Source organism: Hippocampus guttulatus, chromosome 4 (genome assembly GCF_054856545.1).
Source record: "Hippocampus guttulatus isolate MCC_2025c chromosome 4, RoL_Hgut_1.0, whole genome shotgun sequence".
In the NCBI taxonomy this organism is placed as follows: Eukaryota; Metazoa; Chordata; class Actinopteri; order Syngnathiformes; family Syngnathidae; genus Hippocampus; species Hippocampus guttulatus.
This window is the reverse complement of record NC_141264.1, coordinates 4,294,276-4,311,766: the sequence shown is the minus strand read 5'-3', so window position 1 is coordinate 4,311,766 and position 17,491 is coordinate 4,294,276. Positions and strand designations below refer to the sequence as shown.

Here is a 17,491-nt window from a genome sequence, read left to right as displayed (position 1 = left end):
ACAGGGCTGGATGCAGAAGACAAGAAAGAGCAGAAGAAAGTTGATGTGCTGACATCCCACTGAGTAACTTGATCTTTTATACTGTGAGACATTGGGCCGATATGACAGAATGAAAGTGACATCCCAAAAGTGCCTCAGCAATTGACAAAGTAACTGAAACATCAAAAATCAACAAGTCACACCAGAAAGCCCATTATTGACAAGGTCCACGTGGACAGCAAACCAGAAAAGGTTGTTGCTCAAGAACTTGGCTGTTCTCAGAGTTCAGTGTTCAAACACATTATAGCAAGGTTAAGTGGAAGGAAAAAATAGAAAAAGATGCACAATAAACATGGATTGCTGCAGTTTTGATTGGGATTGACAAGCAAAATCCATTCAATAAATTTGGGAATTTCAAACGAAGGAGCAGATAGTTGTCCTGTTGTCCTACGGCCGCTAGATATCTACTGTTGCACTGGCCTGTTGCTTGGTATCTTCTCCAAGCTTTTGCTATTACTGTGCCGAGAGACACATTAAACCTTCTTGCCACAGCGCACATTGATGCATCATCTTAGCTGAGCTTCACAACATGAGCAACTTCAGTGGTTTGCGAATACATCCTCATGCAATCTCAAGTGATGAGGGCATGAGCATAATTGGAAAAAGCTAGAAAGGATGTGGACAGGGAAATAGTCTGGAATTACTACCACCCGCAGAGCCATTCATTTATTGGGGTTATACCTCGAATTGCCTCACATGACCACCTGCTGTTTGCTCCATTTGCAAAAGGGCAGTGTTGCTTCGAACTGCTTGATAACAGGCTGACATCCCCAAAATGTGTTTGGCTTTGATTATGCCCATCCATTATCCAAGCCGCTTCGCCTCACGTGGGTTGTGGGTGTGCCATCTTCGGGTAGTATACCCTGAACTGGTTGCCAGCCAGCTGCAGGGCAGACAAAGACAAACAACCATTCACATGCACAAATCGTACTTAGGAACAATATGGAGTGTGCAATTCACCTACCATTAATATTTTGGAATTTGGGAGTAAACGCATGCAGGCATAGTTAGAACATGCAAACTCCACACAGATGACCCGGGATCGAAGCCATGACCTCTATACTGTGAGGCGGATGTGCTAACCAATCGATTACCGTCATATCTCGATAGAATTTATTTTAAAATGGAACCATTTGTTTCTGTTCGAATCAGTGCATTCATCTTTTACATCAAAACTGATTTTCCGATTCAAATAATTTTTTGTTCCAACCCTAAAAACGATTTTAATTATTAAATACCGTAATTTTTCATTTTCAAACTGCATAATGTTACAATGTTTTGCATTCACTACAATTCGTTTTTTAGGAATAAAACCTCTGTGTTGTTTTTGCGCAACAGCATTTTAATGTTGCGGTGCTAAATATTTGGTGGGACTTGATGTAAAATGTAAAACCACACACACACAGTTGGACACCATGTCTTCATCAAGGGGTGTTTAATCATGTGAGTTCGCAAAGTATGACCTTATTGCAAATGTTGCACTGAGGTAACTGGCCATTTATTTTAAAGCATTTGTTAAGACACACTTTCATTTGACGTGCATACGGAATGGCACATGCATTTGTGCGTATTCGAACCACATTGGTTCGGGGGTCTTCTTCAAGTCTACATACAGTACTTGGTGGATTATACTCAGAAGAATGCATCTTGTGCGCTCAAAACATGCTTTTATGTTCAAAATTTCTCCTGTAAGTGATTGTAATTGTGACACAAATCAAACACTAGTTTGAGCCTGAATGCCTCGCTGTTCAAGAAAGGTGTTTAACATCATGATTTTTTCAATCAAACATTCGGTCGAACAGATTTTCGATTGATATTGGTCATGTGTCTATCACTGTACATACCTATATCGCTTTAGCCCTACTTCTGACCCCAACCGTATGTTGAATATTACAGGTTCTTCTTCTGTGGCTAGTCTAACCAAAATATTAACGTAAATAAGAAATAACTATGAACGGTCAACACGGATCCCAATTAGATTGGTTCAGTGATTATTTTGATCCAATGTACACTGGAGATGATGATGATGATCATCCTCATCACTAAAGTTTATTCTTTTTTTTCCATCCCTGCTGGTTTAATCTTCAAGCAAATACTATACAGGATTAAACAAAAATAATTTCCTGTGGCAGTATTCATATCACCTTAAATTAGGCCTTTCTTCTCCAGTCTCCTGAGTTGAAGCCCCAAAAGTGTGAGGGTAAGAAAGGAATTTAGAGCTGAAGGCAAAGACAGCAGGAGAAGGAGTGCATGTCAGGAACAGAATAAAGCAAGGAAAGACTTGCCTGTGCTCCCCGTGCACTGTGTCTGCCGGCCACATCTCAATGATGAGCTGTGAGGATTAGCTGTATCTGAAGCAACACCCCCGCTATGTTCTCCAAATGTGTATTATCTGTCCTAACAACCCCCATCCCCATCCGTTTGGCATTGAAGGAATCACTCATATGCCATGTTGTCAGGGCTGAAAGAAGGAGAAAGTCCATCACACTGTTGGCCTCACTTCATTATCTGGAGCAGGTGGCATACGGCCATGAGGACAAAATAGGTATGCTTTTTGGTAGCTGGTGATGATGTATGTGTCTGACTATGCAACACTGAGTCAAGTACACAAATAATTTGTGATTTGATACATCATGTTGCAAACGTGGGGCGGCACGTTGGTCGACTGGTGAGCACGTCAGCCTCATAGTGGAGAGGTACAGGGTTAAATTCCGACTCCGGCCTTCCTCCTGTGGAGTTTGCATGTTCTCCCTGTGCCTGCGTGGGTTTTCTCCGGGTACTCCGGTTTCCTCCCACATTCCAAAAACATGATTGGCAGATTAATGGAACATTCTAAATAGGTGTGAGTGTGAGCGCAGATGGTTGTTCGTGTTTGGGGTGTTGGGGTTGGGGTGTCTCCCGCCTACTGCTCGGAGACAGCCGGGATAAGCTCCAGCACGCCCCGTGACCCTCATTAGGATAAGTGGATCAGAAAATAGATGAATGGATGGATAAAAGGCCCTCAGATCAATTCAAAATGTCCCCTTTTTGCCCTTTAACACATACGTAATTCTTTCTTGTGGAAGTGTTGCTGACAGCGTTGTGACCTATCCACTGGTCCAACGGTCGTCTGTGACACTTCTTCCGGGAAAGGGTTATGCATTTTTTCCATTGAGCAAATCTAGGTGAAAAAGTATCTGTTCATTAGAAGATAAATTTTGTCTTTCAGGTTAGGGACCAAATAAAAACATCTCAGGCTCCGTTGGTACAGATTCAAGAATAATCCTTTCCATCAATAATTCAACCTTTTTCCAAAACGTTTTTTTTTCTGACAGTGGCATATACAGTACAACGTATCACTCTTCTTGTTCGGTACAAATAACGGGACAAAAATGAACAAATATCATCCATCCATCCATTTTACAAACCGCTTGATCCTCACGAGGGTCGCGGGGGGTGCTGGAGCCTATCCCAGCTGTCTTCGGGCAGTAGGCGGGGGACACCCTGAATCAGTTGCCAGCCAATCGCAGGGCACACAGAGACGAACAACCATCCACGCCCACACTCACACCTAGGGACAATTTAGAGCATCCAATCAGCCTGCCATGCATGTTTTTGGAATGTGGGAGGAAACCGAAGGACCCGGAGAAAACCCACGCAAGCACGGGGAGAACATGCAAACTCCACTCAGGGAGGCCGGAGCTGGAATCGAACTCGGTACCTCTGCACTGTGAAGCCGACGTGCTAACCACTGGACTACTGGGCCGCCCTGAACAAATATCAGGTGCCCAAAAACTTTTCTTTCATGAAATTTAAGTTGTAGCTCCTAGAATCTCATAAGCACCTCAAGATCAGGTCGACAGAGAACATCTACTTTGCCTTGCATGAACTGTTCGTTACACCAAATTGGACTGAAAGTAGATGAATTATTGGGAACATACAGAAGGATCTTCACATTTTACCACACTCATCATATTTTAAAGAGGTCAATTTCTTTGTACTTTTAAACACGTTTCTAATCAAATCTGAATATAATTATGAATGGAGTGTTCATTTCAACCCTTGCGATTCAATTTCTACCTATTCCGGTACATCTGCGCTTGCAAAATAGTAAACCGTCATGGATCTTAGGTGCACCGCCCAATAGGGAATTGTAAATTCGGGCACCTTAAACCCCCACGGTCATACCATACGACAGATATAATAAGGATAATCAAAGTCTAGGTCGTCCATTTCTCCATATAAACTGTATCAACAGCTTCCTAAATTGTATAAAAAAACAAGAGGAGGTGGAAGTGGAACATTTTGGAATACATAAAGTAATTTAGCTTGTACTGTACATGAATTGCAATCATATTAATTTTCCCAATCACGATATTGTTCATGGTATCCATCTAGCAATGGAGTCTTTCATTTCTGTCACTATGCAATTATACTTATTGCTTCTACAACCTGATTAAGACCTGGCAAAATTTGTAGTTTTAAATAATCTAATTGCATGACATCATCAAATTGTAATGCCTCAGGGATTGGGTTCATCCTGTCATCAGTGTTTAGTCAGAAGAATTTGGTCATCCAAAATATCACCAAGTGAAGTAATTTCTACTCGATACAAGTCTAAGGATTCGTTTAACATTGATCGGAGCAAGATGATATCGTCAGCAAATAGTGTGGTTTGGTGTTACGCAAGCGCTGACAGTTATCACCGCAAGATGAGGGTGAGAGCGCACTGCAATTGCCGGTGGCTCAATGGCCAATACAAACAACAATGGCGAGAGCGGACAGCCTTGTCTACAACCTCTTCGGGGGGCGAATTATATAAGTGCCAATGTTCAGCCCGAATCAAGTATCCCTTTCAGCTGTGACTTGACCATCCTGAATCACATATTCATTGTAGTGAATCAGGAATTCTCATTTGTAAAAAATACTACCTGAAAATGTTACTGTAAATTATAAATAACTGCCGATTAATCAATCATAACATCTCATAATTATCAGTCGACTTAATGTAAATATGTCACTTCGGGACTGTGATTTTTACATTTCCTGTTTGTCTAGTACAATTTTGCAACTAATCTACCAGTCACGGTAATTTGGGGCACTGCATTTTCAGTAATTAAAAATACGGTTGGGCGGCTTGGTGGGCGACTGGTTAACGCGTTGGCCTCACGGTGCAGAGGTGCAGGGTTCGATTCGGGCTGCGGCCTTGCTGTGTGGAGTTTGCCTGTGCTCCCTGTGCCTGCGCGGGTTTTCTCTGGGTACTCCAGGTTTCCTCCCACATTCCAAAAACATGAGTGACAGGTTAATGGAACACTCTAAATTGTCCCTAGGTGTGAGTGTGAGTGAGAATGGTTGTTCGTCTATGCGTGCCCTGCGATTGGCTGGCAACCAGTTCAGGGTGTCCCCTGCATGCTGCCCGAAGACAGCTGGGATAGGCTCCAACACGGCCCACGACCCTTGTTAGGAGATGCGGATCAGAAAATGCATAGATGGATGAAAACTACTGTTGTCACCATTGGATTTTCATTCCATCAACTGATCATTATAGATGAGTTTCAATGTTTGATCTTCTTTGACATCTTAATGACATCACTGTTGTTTGCAAAGATGAGCATTCTTAATTGTCTCCTTAGTCCAATTTTCACGTCGTCAAGCTTGTAACCATAACTTTTGACGTTTTTTCTGAAAGGGGTGTTTACCAGCAGGAATTCGATAAAAGACTAGTTCTGTGTGTGTGTTCTTTCCAATCTGACAATCCACGGCACGAGAGTATTACGACTCACAAGCGTGTGTTTTCTGCCTCCAAGATGCGCGCGCAGCCTGACTTAATGTATGCATACATCACATGAAACTGATCTATAGAGGCTAATACATTTTATGCATAATTGTTGTGTAGTATTCATTGTATATCAAATTGACGACTGGATTTAGAAAAGTCAATAAAAAAACATAGGCAGAATTATGTGGAACGCAGTGTACACTGTCAAGTTTAACAGTAGTGTGAGTGCTTGATGCTTGATTCTCACCACCACTCACACATTTATTGACACAATGTCAATTGTCATTGTTCCCTCTGTCCCATCAGTCAATCGGTTGCATAATACCGATGCCTGGTCACGTAAACAAAATACACGAGTCCAGATTTTCCTTGGAAATAACCCGCAAAATCTGACAGCATCTTTTTTTTAACTGTTTTTTGTCCATACATATTGTCTGGTTACCAATGGAAAATTGAAATTCTTTTTTTTCAACATTTTGTAATTGCAGTGTACAGTGTGCTTATACTCCACACACAAACACTACTGTAGTTTACAACGTAACATCGTGATGAGTGATAATAATAACAACAACAGCTGTTAACAACCAGTGTCTGTGTTCAGGCTCACTGTGAGTTCCTGAGACATTACTGCACACAGTGTGCTTTGAAGACAGTCGATCAAAATGGATTTTGAGGCCAGTCATGCCACAGAGTGGTAGTTGTGTTTGGCCCAGGTTTTAATTTCAGCCGATATATTTTCATTGTGTCACGTTCATACTGCGTTCGTGCGTGCGCAGAGATTTAGAAAGCATCAGAAATATGCATCAATGAGTGGTTGGGCGATCTGGGAAGGTTGATATTGAATTTGGTTGAGTAGTTTGAGTCCAGAGAGTTGCTGTTGCATCATTGATATGAACATGTTGTGGTGATTTCATGTATAGAGATACCTGTTTATCAGCTGATTGTCTGTGCCGATATTTGGCATTTTGGCAACATCGACATTGGTCTTTTTAAAAATTTTGATGTGATAAGGCAGGGGTGGCCAACCCGTGGCTCGCGAGCTGCATGCGGCTCTTTGGTCGGTTCAATGCGGCTCCCGGGCTCTCACACGACAAGCGTCGAAAACGCCTCGTCAGTGGCGATGCCATTCAAACAAGGCGCCAACTTCACAGAACATACTCTGTCAGCCTATCATCAATCCCGTTACTTGATTGACATAGAGGGCAACCAATCAGATGACTGCATCACCGCTCACGCGCAAACAACGGCGCTAAGCGCTAAGCTAGTCAGCGAATTACCTCTAATTTTAAGGCAGGGGTGCCCAATACATCGATCAGAATCGACCAGGAGCCAGCGAACTGGTCCCAAGTCGACCGCAAGGGGTGGGAGGAGGAAATACGTGTGCGAGGAAGGTTATGATGTGGCTCTTTGCATAACTCAGTAAAAAAATTGGCTCTTCGTCTCTGACTGGTTGACCACCCCTGTGATATGGGATCAATTGTGTTAACTTCAGGGAACTCTCCATTTTATGTTTAACTTTATATGAGATGCTGCTGACCCTACCAACTCCAGAGACCTTTGATTTTGTTTGATAAGAAAACAAAGACAAGTGAAAGTTAAACATTTCAGTTATCTAGAAATTTTGAAAAACTACTGTCGAAAAATGACCTCCATGGGAGAGGTAAGCACTATTACAGCCAGAGATAATTCTTTCTTTGCATGTTGTCATTTTCAAGTTTTCTTTTTTTTTTTTTTTAATATATAAATTGTCATCAGGCGCCGACAGGTATGGTAGCCTCGGTTACACGCTCCCAAGTATTTTCCCTATTTTTATCATTTTCGTTAGTTTTTGGCGACCCTGAACGGCTTACTTACACGAGGGAAAAGTTGCTTAGCATTGAGGAGTCTACGCTCGGTCTTTTTTCACCAGCACACGAAAATCGTTTTTCGGAGCTAATCGTGAGCGGAGCGGCTGCGCTGTACGGAGCATGGAAACGCCGCCGGAGGAGGGGGAAGCGAGCCGGCGTGCTCGTCAAGCTCCGGCAGCGTGGATTTCGAACCCCGCTCCCATCGATCCATTTTGCTAATCTACGATCTCTGCCAAACAAGATGGAAGAACTTCTTCTCATCACAAAGACCAACAAAACCTTTGCACGTTCTGCTGCGCTCTGCTTCACTGAAACCTGGCTCAGTGACCGCCACCCGGATTCCGCGCTGCATCTACCCGGCTTCCGCCTTCTCCGAGCCGACCGCGACACAGAGCTATCAGGGAAATCGAAAGGTGGTGGGATTTGCTTCTATATCAACGAAGAATGGTGCACTGATGTCACGAAGCTCGACGCACACTGCAGCCCGGACCTGGAGTCGCTGTCTTTAAACTGCAAGCCATTCTACTCGCCACGTGAGTTCACCTCCTTTTTACTAGTCGGTGTTTACATTGCGCCACAAGCTAACGCTAACACGGCGATACAAACGCTAGCTGAACAAGTAAACAAACTCGAACTAAAATACCCAGAGTCACCCCTGATAATTTTGGGCGATTTTAATAGAGCACATCTTAACCGTGAACTTCCCAGATATAAGCAGCACATCGACTGTTTCACCAGAGAAGGCAACATTCTAGACCACTGCTATACAACAATCAAAAATTCATACCGATTGATCGCACGTGCAGCATTGGGTCTTTCTGATCACAATTTAATCCACTTAATACCTACATACAGACAGAAACTCAAATGTGTTAAACCGGCTGTTAAGACTGTGAAAAAATGGACAGATGAAGCAAAGCTAGCTCTACAAGAATGCTTAGACTGCACTGATTGGGGCGTCTTTGAAACTTCAACGGGCACACTGGATGAATACACAGACACTGTAGCATCATACATCAGTTTCTGTGAGGACATGTGTGTACCAACGAAGTCCTTCTGCTCCTTCAACAATAACAAGCCATGGTTCACTCCCAAACTCAGGCAACTCAGGAAAGAGAAAGAGGCCGCATTTAGAAGTAGAGATCGGGCACTGTACAAACACGCCCGAAACCAATTGACAAAGGAAATTAACATGCTAAGAGAAGCTATGCAGAGAGGCTGAAAAACAAGTTCTCTGCTAACGACTCTGCATCTGTATGGAATGGCCTGAAAGCAATCACAAACTATAGAATGCCATCCCCCAAACAGTGAACAATAAGGGTCTTGCTGATGAACTAAACATGTTTTTCTGCCGATTTGAAAAGGACACCCCCATTTCCCACACACACCCACCTCTACCAGAAACTACTCTATCCTCCCCTCCCATCCTCTTTTTCTCCACTACAGATCCACGAACAGGACGTGAGACAGCTTTCAAGCAGCAGAAGATTAAGAAAGCTACGGGGCCTGACAAAGTGTCCCCCTCCTGCCTGAAAGTCTGCGCTGACCAGGTGGCTCCGGTCTTCACACAAATCTTCAACAGATCCCTGGAGCTGTGTGAGGTCCCATCCTGCTTTAAACAGTCTACCATCATCCCAGTTCCCAAGAAATCGGCAACATTGGAACTGAAGGACTGTAGGCCTGTCGCTCTGATGTCTGTGGTCATAAAGTCCTTTGAACGCCTTGTGCTGAACCACCTAAAGAGCATCACCGGACCCCTGCTGGACCCTCTTCAGTTTGCCTACTGGGCAAACAGGTCGGTGGAGGACGCAGTCAACATAGGTCTGCACTACATCCTCGAGCACCTCGACAGCACAGGGACCTGCGCAAGGATCCTGTTTGTGGATTTCAGCTCTGCGTTCAACACCATCATCCCGGAACCCCTCACCCCCAAACTTCTCCACCTCGGTGTGTCCCCTACGATCTGCCAGTGGATCCTCAGCTTCCTGACAGGACGGACACAACAGGTGAGACTGAACAACATCATCAACACGCACCACTAGCACTGGAGCCCCACAGGGATGTGTCCTCTCTCCACTGCTCTTCTCCCTCTACACAAACGATTGCAACTCAACAAGTCCAGCTGTCACACTCATAAAGTTCACAGACGACACCACCGTCATCGGTCTCATCAAAGACGGCGACGAGTCTGCGTACCGACAACAAGTGGAGCAGCTGGAGCTCTGGTGCAGCCGACATGACCTCGGGCTGAACACGATCAAGAGTGTAGAGATGATCGTGGACTTCAGAAAACATCCTTCTCCACAGTTGCCCCTCACACTATCCAACTACCCTGTGTCAACCGTCGAGACCTTCAAGTTCCTGGGAATCACAGTCTCCCAGGACATGAAGTGGGAAGTCAACACCATCTCCATTCTGAAAAGGGCCCAGCAGAGGATGTACTTCCTGAGGCTGCTGAGGAAGCATGGCCTGCCACAGGAGGTGCTACGTCAGTTCTACACGGCAGTCATCGAATCAATCCTGTGTTCTTCCATCACGGTTTGGTTTGGGGTCGCCACAAAAAAGGACAAAATCCGACTTCAACGGACAGTTAGGACGGCGGGAAAAATCATTGGCACCGCCCTACCCACTCTTGAGGACTTGCACACTGCAAGAATCAAGACAAGGGCACGGAAAATCCTCCTGGATCCCCCGCACCCTGCCCACCACCTTTTCCAGCTACTCCCCTCAGGCAGGCGCTACAGATCCATGCGCACCAAATCCAGCAAACACTTAAACAGCTTCTTCCCTCTAGCCATTAACTCCCTAAACAGTCACTGACGTCGTCACTCTTCTTGTACTACAAATACTGCTACTGGTCACTCTAAAATGGTTCAATGATTTTCTGTACAAACTGTCATCGCATTGTATTTTACCACTGATCACTTTAGCTCTGCTTGATGCTTTGCACATTGTCTCACAGTTGTCACTGGGTGGTACCACCGCACTACGGTTCACTTACATTACCAAATGTCCTTCCATACCTATTTGTCATGTCCTTGTTTACGATGATACTAATGCAGCGTGTTATACTGGAGACAAATTCCTTGTGTGTTCTACATACTTGGCCAATAAAGATGATTCTGATTCTGATTGAATCTGTGTCGGGAAATCTTGTGTGGCCACATTTTGACCTGATTGGTTGGCAACCAGTCCAGAGTGTACCCTGCTTGTCACCCAAAGTGACTCCAAACAGTCCCTTGCAATGAATCGTCTGAGCAGTAGGGTGGCATCCTCGCCCCCTCTATCGACAAGCTACCACTGTAAAACAATAAACAACACCTTTGGTTATCAAACATCAGAGACCTCCTCAGCATCTTTATCATGATCCAATTAGCATACAATGGAAGAAAATTCAGAGATTTAGTTGCGACAAATTCCCATGGGCTCACCACCCATGAGAGGGGCCAAAGGGGTCGGGTGCAATGTGAGCTGGGCGGCAGCCAAAGGCGGGGACCCTGGCGGTCCGATCCTCGGCTGCAGAAGCTAGCTCTTGGGACATGGAATGTCACCTCTCTGGCAGGGAAGGAGCCCGAGCTGGTGTGTGAGGCAGAGAATTTCCGACTGGATATAGTCGGACTTGCCTCCACACACAGCCTGGGTTCTGGTACCAGTTCTCTCGAGAGGGGTTGGACTCTCTTCCACTCTGGAGTTGCTCAAGGTGAGAGGCGCAGAGCAGGTGTGGGCATACTCATTGCCCCCCGGCTCAGTGCCTGTACATTAGGGTTCACACCGGTAGACGAGAGGGTTGCCTCCCTCGGCCTTCGGGTGGGTGGACGGGTCCTGACTGTTGTTTGTGCATATGCACCAAACAGCAGCTCAGCATACCCACCCTTTTTGGAGTCCTTGGAGGGTGTGCTGGAGAGTACTCCTGCTGGGGACTCCCTTGTTCTGCTGGGGGACTTCAACGCTCACGTGGGCAATGACAGTGAGACCTGGAGGGGCGTGATTGGGAGGAACGGCCCCCCGGATCAGAACTCGAGTGGTGTTTTGTTATTGGACTTCTGTGCTCGCCACGGATTGTCCATAACGAACACCTTGTTCAAACATAAGGGTGTCCATATGTGCACTTGGCACCAGGACACCCTAGGCCGCAGTTCGATGATCGACTTTGTAGTTGTATCATCGGATTTGCGGCTGCATGTTCTGGACACTCGGGTGAAGAGAGGGGCGGAGCTGTCAACTGATCACCACCTGGTGGTGAGTAGGCTCCGATGGTGGGGGAAGATGCCGTTCCGTCCTGGCAGACCCAAACGTATTGTGAGGGTTTGTTGGGAGCGTCTGGCGGAATCCCCTGTCAGAAGGAGTTTCAACTCCCACCTCCGACAGAGCTTTTCCCATGTTCCGGGGGAGGCGGGGGACATTGAGCCCGAGTGGCCCATGTTCCGTGCCTCTATTGTTGAGGCGGCCAATCTGAGTTGTGGCCGTAAGGTGGTTGGTGCCTGTCGTGGCGGCAACCCCCGTACTCGCTGGTGGACACCAGCAGTAAGGGATGCCGTCAAGCTGAAGAAGGAGTCCTATCGAGCCTTTATGGCCTGTGGGACCCCAGAGGCAGCTGACGGGTATCGACTGGCCAAGCGGAACGCAGCTTCGGTGGTCGCCGAGGCAAAAACCCGAGCGTGGGAAGAGTTCGGTGAGGCCATGGAAGCCGACTTCCGGACGGCTTCGAGGAAATTCTGGTCCACCATCCGGCGTCTCAGGAGGGGGAAGCAGGGCTTCTGGCTCTGGATGTTGTGGGGCTGTCCTGGTTGACACGCCTCTGCAACATCGCATGGTCAACAGGGAGAGTGCCTCTGGATTGGCAGACCGGGGTGGTAGTCCCTCTTTTTAAAAAGGGGGACCGGAGGGTGTGTTCCAACTACAGAGGGATCACACTCCTCAGCCTCCCTGGTAAGGTCTATTCAGGGGTGCTGGAGAGGAGGGTCCGTCAGGAAGTCGAGCCTCAGATTGAGGAGGAGCAGTGTGGTTTTCGTCCAGGCCGTGGAACAGTGGACCAGCTCTACACCCTTAGCAGGGTCCTCGAGGGTATGTGGGAATTCGCCCAACCAGTCTACATGTGTTTTGTGGACTTGGAGAAGGCGTTTGACCGTGTCCCTCGGGGAGTTCTGTGGGGGGTGCTTCGTGGGTATGGTGTACCGAACCCCCTGATACGGGCTGTTCGGTCACTATACCACCGATGTCAGAGTTTGGTTCGCATTGCCGGCAGTAAGTCGGAATCGTTTCCAGTGGGGGTAGGACTCCGCCAAGGCTGCCCTTTGTCGCCGATTCTGTTCATAACCTTTATGGACAGAATTTCTAGGCGCAGCCGAAGCGTTGAGGGGGTCCGTTTTGGGGGCCTCAGTATTGCATCCCTGCTTTTTGCAGATGATGTGGTGCTGTTGGCTCCTTCAAACAGGGCTCTCCAACTCTCACTGGAGCGTTTCGCAGCCGAGTGTGAAGCGGTTGGGATGAAGATCAGCACCTCCAAATCTGAAACCATGGTCCTCAGTCGGAAAAGGGTGGAGTGTCCCCTCCGGGTCGGGGAGGAGATCTTGCCCCAAGTGGAGGAGTTCAAGTATCTAGGGGTCTTGTTCACGAGTGGGGGCAGGAGGGAGCGGGAGATCGACAGGCGGATCGGTGCAGCCTCTGCTGTGATGCGGACGTTGTATCGGTCTGTCGTGGTGAAGAAGGAGCTGAGCCAAAGGGCGAAGCTCTCAATTTACCGGTCGATCTACGTTCCAACCCTCATCTATGGTCACGAGCTATGGGTCGTGACCGAAAGAACGAGATCCCGGTTACAAGCGGCCGAAATGAGTTTTCTCCGCAGGGTGTCCGGGCTCTCCCTTAGAGATAAGGTGATAAGCTGGAAGAAGTAGCTAGGGAGAGGGAAGTCTGGGCTTCCCTGCTAAAGCTGTTGCCCCCGCGACCCGGCCCCGGATAAGCGGTAGATGATGGATGGATGGATGGATGGATAGTTGCGACAACAGATGGATAGACAACACTTGGAAAAAATGAAAAAACTGCTGTCAGTTTCTTTCAGGTGGATCTCATCTCGTGAATGTGACTGAAGAGATAAGGTGTCATTTGTAGCAGAGAATCACTATGGATTAATTAATGTATGTGTAAATTTATGCCCCAACCATTTTACTTGTTTGCTGGAGATCGCTTTTGGAGTGCACATGAATTTTGATGGACACACTGAGAGATTGGGGGGATTGAGTTTGTGGCTGCCAAGTTACTATTGCCTTTTGCTGTAGAGTGGTCCACACCTTGTGGTTCCCTGATTGACTCAGCATTCACCAAAAGCCTCCACACAGACAGAAAAATACTGCGTGACTTCAAATTCAATTGCACAAATCCCAGTTACAATGAAGTTGGGACATCCATCCCCCCATCCATTTTCTAATCTGCTTATCCTCACAAGGAGCATCGAAGCTGTCTTCGGGCAGTCGGCGGGGTCCACCCTGAACTGGTTGCCAGCCACTCGCAGGGCACACAGAGACATACAAACCATGCGCGCTCACACTCACACCTAGGGACAATTTAGACTTAGAGTGTTCTATTAACCTGCCATGGATGTTTTTGGAATGTGGGAGGAAACCGGAGTGCCCGGAGAAAACCCTTCTTTCATTTATTGGCAGATTCTGTTTATTTCAACTTGCTCAGGAGAAGGCCCTGAGCACCAGAGCCATTGAGGCCCAGATATACCACACCAGACAAGACCCAAGGTGTAGGTTGTGCAAAGAGGCACCTGAAACGATCCAACACATCACTGCAGGGTGTAAGATGCTGGCAGGGAAAGCCTCCATGGAACGCCATATCCAGGTGGCTGGCAAAGTCTACCGAAACATCTGTGCGCAGTATGGACTGGAAACCCCAAGGTCAAAAATGGAAACACCTCCAAAGGTGGTGGAAAATAACTGAGTGAAGATCCTGTGGGACTTCCAGATACAGACTGACAAGATGGTAATGGCGAACCAACCGGATGTCGTGATCCTAGATAAATGGCGGAGGAAAGCCGTTGTAGTGGATGTAGCGGTCCCAAGTGATGGAAACATCAGAAAGAAGGAACATGAGAACCTCGAGAAATACCAAGGGCTCAGAGAGGAGCTGGAGAGAGCCTGGAACATAAAGGTGATAGTAGTGCCTGTGGTGATCGGAGCACTTGGGGCAGTGACCCCCAAACTAGATGAGTGGTTGCAACAGATCCCGGGAACAACATCGGACATCTCAGTCCAGAAAAGCGCATTGCTGGGCACAGCAAGGATACTGCGCAGAACCCTCAAGCTTCCTGGCCTCTGGTAGAGGACTCGAGCTGAATGGGGTGGGGACGGACACCACCCGAGGGGTGAGACAAGGATTTTTTATTTTTTATTTACAGTAATCCCTCACTATAATGCAGTTCCGCTTTGCGGCTTCGCTGTTTCACTGATTTTTTTAGTGCAGTTTTTTAAATGCTTTTTTTTAAAAATAGTGAATTGCATTCTGCATCCTGATTGGCTAAGGGACTGACCAATGTGAACAGTCTCCACACCTCGTCTCTGTACAGTTTGCCAAATTTACCTTTGCAAATTTTTGGTCTTTGGTTTCATTGTATCAGTGGCGGATGCTGGTCTGTCAAGGAGGGGAAGCTCAATTTTGGCCTAAATCATAAAACGTGTCCGTTTATTTATACGTGAATTCTACTCTCCGTTCCTTTTCAAAAAATGAAAAGGAAAAGGATGCCTTCACCATAAGATCATTAGCTCATTTCACTGTCATTCAAAAGGAGATTCAGCCTCGGAGAGATCATCCAATCATCATGCAGAAAAGCTGAGCATCCTGGCCAGCCGATACGCTGAGTGACCAGCATTTATCCAATGACTCGTCTCGTTTCAATGCATTGGGACAACCTACACTAAACTCTCGAGACGCCCAGTGTCCGCGCGGTCGACGCTCAGCATCCACACAGTTTAAAGCACAGTGAAGCTGTGGGAATGAATGAGAATAGAGGCGCGTCGTAACCAGTAATAAGAAGCTTATTTGGAACAAAAGTTGAGCGCATTGTAGCGCATATTTAGTCAATGACATGTCCACACAATTGTACGTACACACATATATTTGATCACTTACTTTTTGACATTTTAGGGGAAGCTGAGCTTCCCTTGCAGTCTTAGAGCAATTGCCTCTGCATTGTATACATAGTTCAGTATTGTAGAATAACTGTAAAAAATAAAGCTATCAAGTACCAAGTACAACTTTATTGTCAAATGTGATACAGCACATTTGAAATTTTGTCCCTCTCACATTTTTGTGCTTTTTTTTTTTTCATAAATCCGACTTCACGGATTTCAGTTATCACAGGTCCTTTTTGGAACGTAACCCCTGTGATAAACGAGGGATTACTGTATATATATGGCTCTCACTGAAATCCATTTCCAAACATTTTGCTTATATGGCTCTCTTCGTCAAAAAGGTTCACGACCCCTGCTCTAACCCGATAACATGATAAGCTGTCCACTGTCGTAACCGCTGTCCCTGAAAGGGTTAATCTACCACACTTGAAATTAAATGTCCTTTTATCTGCTCCTTGAAAGCAAAATAATATGAGAATGACACATACCTGGCCAAGGAGCAGTTGAATAGCTAGTTGTCCAATAATATTTGGTCCCTTAAAAAGGGAGAAGCACAGTTAAAATGTGTTGTAATTCCTACATCTATCTATCTATCTACCTAGTTATATACACACACGCACGCACGCACGCACGCACGCACGCACGCACGCACGCACACACACACACACACACACACACACACACACACACACACACACATTCAGATATTCAGATCGATATAGTAGGATAGTCTTAACAATAGCGGCGGCAATAGTAAAAATAACAAAAATAAACCAGACAATCCACAGAATTAGCATGACTGATAATAATTGAAATACAGTGAGGTTAACTGTTAATGCTATTACTCATATTATAAAATACCAAAATGTCTACACATGACTATTTACTGTGGATGTGATTAGTACTTGAGTCATAAATTTAGCTGAGCGTAAACACTATGCTCCTTCACACTGATTTGCTCCACCAACGACTCGTCATTCAAATAGACGTATTTATATAATTAATCTTCAACGGGCGCTTTTTTAGAAATGGCAGTAGAATCCAAATCCAAACAAAGCAAATATGATGTTCGTAGGGTTGTGTAAACACGTCGAGAGTGCCAGGATCCTATTATGGCATTCTGAACGATGCAATATAGAAACTCCCATAAATTACCGATGCCGTCGTTCTATAAATGATTTTCCATTCTCCAATCATTTAACGACAGCTACCAAAACACGGTCAGCTCCTTTCGCGGTTGCATCAAACAAGACAAAAAAGGCTCTCGTGCCTGCAGGCTGTTGCGCGTTGGTGCGTCTGTGTGGGTGTGCGTATGTCTGCGAGCTGATACTCAGTAACACCGTGTCAGAATTGCATGTGCCGAACACGACATCGCACCTCTCATTTAAAAGAACATTCTCTTATTTTTGATGGTATGCTTTAAAAGGTATTTCTCAATTTTGGAGCTTCATCCGCCAACTCGCAACTGCGGTGTTCATTGCTTTTGGCAAGGAGATGAACGCAAATATGTCACCAGGCAACACTCACTCAAAAACTGCGTTCCCTCCGCCTCAGCTCCATCACTTTGCCTTCGTCTCTTTCAGTTCTATTTCTCCCTTCGCCCGTTGTGCTCTGGCATTCATTGGGCTGCATTACCGCTGAAGCCACGTGTTCTCTGTTTATCATCAAAACGAGGAGGGAGACGACAGATAGGCAAATAGGCAAAGACTTTCTCT

General features: G+C 46.1%; 1 long non-coding RNA gene across 1 annotated transcript; it reads right to left on the bottom strand.

Moving 5' to 3' along the window:
- LOC147205693 (uncharacterized) lies at nt 1-17,475 on the bottom strand. The gene is made up of 3 exons (XR_015100616.1): nt 17,304-17,475; nt 16,265-16,312; nt 1-922 (listed from the first exon to the last, which is right to left on the bottom strand). It is a non-coding gene; the product is annotated as an uncharacterized LOC147205693 (long non-coding RNA).
- Nucleotides 17,476-17,491: the final 16 nt, after the last annotated feature.